Raw genomic sequence first — 7,291 nt, 5'->3', positions numbered from 1 at the left:
GCTGTTCACAAACGATCTCCATCAAACCTCACTGAGCTCGAGCTGTTTGCCAAGGAAGAATGGGCAAGAATTTCAGTCTCTCGATGTACGAAACTGATAGAGACATACCCCAAGCAACTTGCAGCTGTAATCGCAGCAAAAGGTGACACAACAAAGTATTAAGTTAAAGGGGCCGAATAATATTGCACACCCCACTTTTAAGTTTTTGAATTTCCACAAAAATTTCAAATAACCAATAAATTTCGTTCAACTTCACAATTGTGTCCCACTTGTTGATTCTTCACCAAAAATTTACATTTGGTATCTTTATGTTTGACGCATGATATGTGGGAAAAGGTTGAAAAGTTCCAGGGGGCCGAATACTTTTGCAAGGCACTATATATATATATATACAGTCATATGTAAAAGTTTGGGCACCCCTATTAATGTTAACCTTTTTTCTTAATAGCAATTTTGGTTTTTGCAACAGGTATTTCAGTTTCATATATCTAATAACTGATGGACTCAGTTATATTTCTGGATTCAAATGAGGTTTATTGTACTAACAGAAAATGTGCAATCTGCATTTAAACAAAATTTGACTGGTGCAAAAGTATGGGCACCCTTATCATTTTCTTGATTTGAACACTCCTAACTACTTTTTACTGACTTCCTGAAGCACTAAATTGGTTTTGTAACCTCATTGAGCTTTGAACTTCATAGCCAGGTGTATCAAATCATGAGAAAAGGTATTTAAAGTGGCCACTTGCAAGTAGTTCTCCTATTTGATTCTCCTATGAAGAGTGGCATCATGGGCTCCTCAAAACAACTCTCAAATGTTCTGAAAACAAAGACTATTCAACATAGCTTTTCAGGGGAAGGATACAAAAAGTTGTCTCAGAGATTTAACCTGTCAGTTTCCACTGTGAGGAACATAGTAAGGAAATGGAAGAACACAGGTACAGTTCTTGTTAAGCCCAGAAGTGGCAGGCCAAGAAAAATATCAGAAAGGCAGAGAAGAAGAATGCTGAGAACAGTCAAGGACAATCCACAGACCACCTCCAAAGACCTGCAGCATCATCTTGCTGCAGATGGTGTCACTGTGCATCGGTCAACAATACAGCGCACTTTGCACAAGGAGAAGCTGTATGGGAGAGTGATGCGAAAGAAGCCGTTTCTGCAAGCACGCCACAAACAGAGTCACCTGAGGTATGCAAAAGAACATTAGAACAAGCCAGTTACATTTTGGAAGAAGGTCCTGTGGACTGATGAAACAAAGATTGAGTTGTTTGGTCATACAAAAAGGCGTTATGCATGCGCTGTATTGTTGACCGATGCACAGTGACACCATCTGCAGCAAGATGATGCTGCAGGTCTTTGGAGGTGGTCTGTGGATTGTCCTTGACTGTTCTCACCATTCTTCTTCTCTGCCTTTCTGATATTTTTCTTGGCCTGCCACTTCTGGGCTTAACAAGAACTGTACCTGTGTTCTTCCATTTCCTTACTATGTTCCTCACAGTGGAAACTGACAGGTTAAATCTCTGAGACAACTTTTTGTATCCTTCCCCTGAAGAGCTATGTTGAATAATCTTTGTTTTCAGAACATTTGAGAGTTGTTTTGAGGAGCCCATGATGCCACTCTTCATAGGAGAATCAAATAGGAGAACTACTTGCAAGTGGCCACTTTAAATACCTTTTCTCATGATTTGATACACCTGGCTATGAAGTTCAAAGCTCAATGAGGTTACAAAACCAATTTAGTGCTTCAGGAAGTCAGTAAAAAGTAGTTAGGAGTGTTCAAATCAAGAAAATGATAAGGGTGCCCATACTTTTACACCAGTCAAATTTTGTTTAAATGCAGATTGCACATTTTCTGTTAGTACAATAAACCTCATTTAAATCCAGAAATATAACTGAGTCCATCAGTTATTAGATATATGAAACTGAAATAGCTGTTGCAAAAACCAAAATTGTTATAAAGAAAAAAGGTTAACATTAATAGGGGTGCCCAAACTTTTACATATGACTGTATATATATATACAGTCATATGTTAAAGTTTGGGCACCCCTATTAATGTTAACCTTTTTTCTTTATAACAATTTTGGTTTTTGCAACAGCTATTTCAGTTTCATATATCTAATAACTGATGGACTCAGTTATATTTCTGGATTCAAATGAGGTTTATTGTACTAACAGAAAATGTGCAATCTGCATTTTAACAAAATTTGACCGGTGCAAAAGTATGGGCACCTCAACATAAAAGTGGCATTAATATTTTGTAGATCCTCCTTTTGCAAAAATAACAGCCTCTAGTCGCTTCCTGTAGCTATTAATGAGTTCCTGGATCCTGGATGAAGGTATTTGTGACCATTCCTGTTTACAAAACAATTCCAGTTCAGTTAAGTTTGATGGTTGCCGAGCATGGACAGGCCGCTTCAAATCATCCCACAGATGTTCAATGATATTCAGGTCTGGGGACTGGGATGGCCATTCCAGAACATTATAATTGTTCCTCTGCATGAATTCCTAAGTAGATTTGGAGCGGTGTTTTGGATCATTGTCTTGCTGAAATATCCATCCCCTGCGTAACTTCTTCGTCACTGATTCTTGCACATTATTGTCAAGAATCTGCTGATACTGAGTTGAATCCATGCGACCCTCAACTTTAACAAGATTCCCGGTGCTGGCATTGGCCACACAGCCCCAAAGCATGATGGAACCTCCACCAAATTTTACTGTGGGTAGCCAGTGTTTTTCTTGGAAAGCTGTGTTTTTTAGCCTCCATGCATAACGCCTTTTTGTATGACCAAACAACTCAATCTTTGTTTCATCAGTCCACAGGACCTTCTTCCAAAATGTAACTGGCTTGTCCAAATGTGCTTTTGCATACCTCAGGCGACTCTGTTTGTGGCGTGCTTGCAGAAACGGCTTCTTTTGCATCACTCTCCCATACAGCTTCTCCTTGTGCAAAGTGCGCTGTATTGTTGACTGATGCACAGTGACACCATCTGCAGCAAGATGATGCTGCAGGTCTTTGGAGGTGGTCTGTGGATTGTCCTTGACTGTTCTCACCAATCTTCTCTGCCTTTCTGATATTTTTCTTGGTCTGCCACTTCTGGGCTTAACAAGAACTGTACCTGTGTTCTTCCATTTCCTTACTATGTTCCTCACAGTGGAAACTGACAGGTTAAATCTCTGAGACAACTTTTTGGATCCTTCCCCTGAAAAGCTATGTTGAATAATCTTTGTTTTCAGATCATTTGAGAGTTGTTTTGAGGAGCCCATGATGCCACTCTTCATAGGAGGATCAAATAGGAGAACTACTTGCAAGTGGCCACCTTAAATACCTTTTATCACGATTTGATACACCTGGCTATGACGTTCAAAGCTCAATGAGGTTACAAAACCAATTTAGTGCTTCAGGAAGTCAGTAAAAAGTAGTTAGGAGTGTTCAATACAAGAAAATGATAAGGGTGCCCATACTTTTGCACCGGTCAAATTTTGTTTAAATGCAGATTGCACATTTTCTGTTAGTACAATAAACCTCATTTGAATCCAGAAATATAACTGAGTCCATCAGTTATTAGATATATGAAACTGAAATAGCTGTTGCAAAAACCAAAATTGTTATAAAGAAAAAAGGTTAACATTAATAGGGGTGCCCAAACTTTAACATATGACTGTATATATAGTGGGCCATTTAAATGGACACACCTAAATTAAATGGGAATGGTTGGTGATATCAACTTCCTGTTTGTGGCACATTAGTATATATGAGGGGCAAAACTTTTCAAGATGGGTGGTGACCATGGCAGCTATTTTTAAGTTGGCCATTTTGGATCCAACCTTATAAATGGCCCACCAAGATGTATCCATATAAATGGCCCACCCTGTATATATATATATATATATATATATATATATATATCAGGGGCGGGCTGGGCCAGGGGGCAGAGAGACAATTGCCCCCTGGGCTGGTCTCCTAGCAGCAGCTTTGGGCTGCTCAGCCACACATTACTTTAGAAGCGGCACTGTACCTTTATCTGCTCTTCTCAACAAGCAGCATCCTGATTGGTGGAGCAGAGGTCACTTAAGGCTGCAATGTCCTTCCCGCTCTCTGATTGGTGGAGAAGCCGTCCCTAGGGGCTGTACTGTATTCTTCCTGCTCACTGTGCTCCCTTACTATTCCGGTTTTGGGAAGAGGAGCCACTTGCTAGCTTATACTTTGTGGGAATGGCGATCACTAAGAAAAAAAAGAAAATAGGTCAGGGAAGCAATAGTGCATGGAGACCGCGTGAGTGATATCTGTCACCTTGATTATTGTCCCAAATATACAAACTTGATAAAAAAGGAAATTTAATGAAGGAACCTTCATAACTGCTGAACTTTACAGTATACTGGTAAGTACAGACAGTAAAGAGTGATAGACCCCACACCAAACATGGAGGGCAGGTAGAGAGTGACAGACCCCCACTATATATGGAGGGCAGGTAGAGAGGGACAGACCCCCCACTATACATAGAAGGTAGAGAGGGACAGACCCTCCACAATATATGGAGGGCAGGTAGAGAGGGACAGACCCCCCACTATACATAGAAGGTAGAGAGGGACAGACCCCCACTATATATGGAGGGCAGGTAGAGAGGGACAGACCCCCCACTATACATAGAAGGTAGAGAGTGACAGACCCCCACTATATATGGAGGGCAGGTAGAGAGGGACAGACCCCCCACTATACATAGAAGGTAGAGAGGGACAGACCCTCCACAATATATGGAGGGCAGGTAGAGAGGGACAGACCCCCCCACTATATATGGAGGGCCGGTAGAGCGGGAAAGACCCCCACTATATATGGAGGGCAGGTAGAGAGAGACAGACACCCACTGTATAAGGAGAGCAGGTAGAGAGGGGCAGACCCCGCTGTGGTGTGACTGGTGGTTGCGTGGTTAATGGAAGATTTGTGTCACTGGGATGGCAGCGCCCTGTGATGTAGCCCAGAGTGTTTTCTTAAGTAGTTGTTGTTCACATTTGGGTCTGGGCTACGGGTAGCTTTGAGAGTTGGGAGGGTCTGGCTACCCATGTACCACACACTGTGGTGAGGGGGCTCACTGTACCCCGTTTTGTCTGAAGATATGTGTGTGGTTGTGAATCTGCAGGACCTGTGATGAGGTCATGAACATGTGACTAGCCATGTGATTGGTAACTGGGAGTGGTTACAGGCTATCTAAGGAACAGGTGTGTTGCACAGTTGTGAGAGAGTGCTAGGAGTCTGTCAGTGTGGAGTATGAGGGGAGCATTACTAATTATTTATAAGTAAAATACAACCTTTATTGAATCAAAAAACAAAACAAACACACAGAAATCCACAAACAACCGTGTCACCTATATAGGCCCTAAATCGGGGCCCTGATAACAGCTACCTACCAGCGGAGGTTGGCACCCTAAACACAATCGAGATTGGCGCCCCCGCTCCACGATGGCTGACCCTGTTACTCCTAGATAACCCTGGCCTGGTGCAACACACAATCACCATTTAACCAGGAAAGGAGTGTAAAGGTGTCGCCGGTAAGGGTAGGTTTAGGCAACAATAGAAAAGATGCAAAAAAAGTGCTGTAAGCAGGAGACATAAAGTGACAAGCAAATGAGTACCTGACTATATTGTTCCCTGTGACAGAACACCTGCCTGTCAGCGGAGGTTGGCACCCTACTTGTCAGCGGAATGGCGCACCCGCTCCACGACGGCTATCCCTGAAGTCCCTAATATAACTGATAAATTAAACAAGGATAGCAAAAGCTAGATAGCCAGAAGGTGCATTTAACCCATAAGGCCAATATTGGCCCACAAGAGAGAAATAATTAAATCATGTTGATAACAATAAAAGGGTACTCAAAGTTGGTGGTTGATGGAGTGAAACTCAACGCGTTTCTCCTTTTAGGATCATCAGGAGGCAGATAATCAGATGCTGTGTGCAGACCGACCAAACTCCCCATATATATAACATAACAGTCAATAGATGCCAATCAATCCTCCATGTTGAAGAGGTCCAATCAATAAGATACAGCAAATGGGGCTAGCCACAGACAAACACATACACATAGCCATTCCCCTATCCTCTCTAAACCAGAAATGCGCTTTGTGTCATAGGTGGATCAGCCCACCATAGGAAAACATAGGTGTCAATCACAAATGCAACCAATGGGTTATTAAGCTACTGGGCGGTAATGCTTGGTGTGCGCTCCACATGGAGCGCAATTATGTCCACAGCTGATGACACATACAGCCAGGAAGTAGTCACACTAAGTGCGCTTCCTGTTCCATATGAGGGAGCGCAGATGAATGATCTACTGCGCATGTCCGCCATAATAGACGCTGGCGTTGTAGCCACGCGAGTCCCGGGCGCCTCCCGGGCAACAAACTCCACCCCCCCTCTAATCACTGTGGACGCCAGTGACGCGCATGCCTGGAGTACCCCCGGGAAGCGCATCAGTGCCTGCTCAGCCCACTGCTGATAATTGTGGGTGCTGCTACCACGCATGCCCGGGGCGCCTCCCGGGGAGTGCACCAATAATTATTCATCCCACCGCTGATTGTTACTTGAGTTTGCCTAGGTTGCTCAGGAAAGATGTATATCTTTGTACCTTGTTAGCCAGTAGATAGAAAAATATTCAGAATTGAGAGTCCTCAGTGGTTGATACCTTTTAACCCCTTTCTGACATCCGACGTACTATCCCGTCCACGGTACCCGGGCCCGTATGACCGTGGACGGGATAGTACGTCAGGCCCTTTAATGCGATACCGCAACTAAAGTCGCGGTGATCGCATTAAAATTCCGACGCCATCTCACCTTAGAAAAGATGGTGTCGGCATCCCGGGCTGCGATCCCGCCCCCCCGGCATCCAGAGCGCTGTGATTGGCTGTTCAATTCTGAACAGCCAATCGCAGCGTTTCTCATTGTTTCAGCCAATCAGCTTGGCTGAAACAATGATGTCCTAGGCTGGGATCGAGCAACGCCAGGCACCGGCAAAAAGCACCCGGATTGGCGCGATCGCCGATCTGATCGATCGCGCCAATCGCAGTGCACTGCGGCGCTATATCGCCGCTGTGCCCTGCCAGTACCGGCCGGATCGGTGCTATATTAGCACCGATCCTAGGCTGGAGCCTGATGCAGGCCCAGCAGGGCCTGCAGGAGTTGGCTGGCGCGATCGATTAGATCGGCGATCGCGCCAACCACAGGGCACAGCTGCGGTCACCATGTGACCGCTCTGTGCCCTGCTGGTGACGTGGGCATGACCTGCCTAGTAATCGGAGCT

Source organism: Dendrobates tinctorius, unplaced genomic scaffold (assembly GCF_039654945.1).
Source record: "Dendrobates tinctorius isolate UK_male_01 unplaced genomic scaffold, ASM3965494v1 ptg000003l, whole genome shotgun sequence".
Classification (NCBI taxonomy): Eukaryota; Metazoa; Chordata; class Amphibia; order Anura; family Dendrobatidae; genus Dendrobates; species Dendrobates tinctorius.
This window is presented reverse-complemented; position numbering follows the sequence as displayed.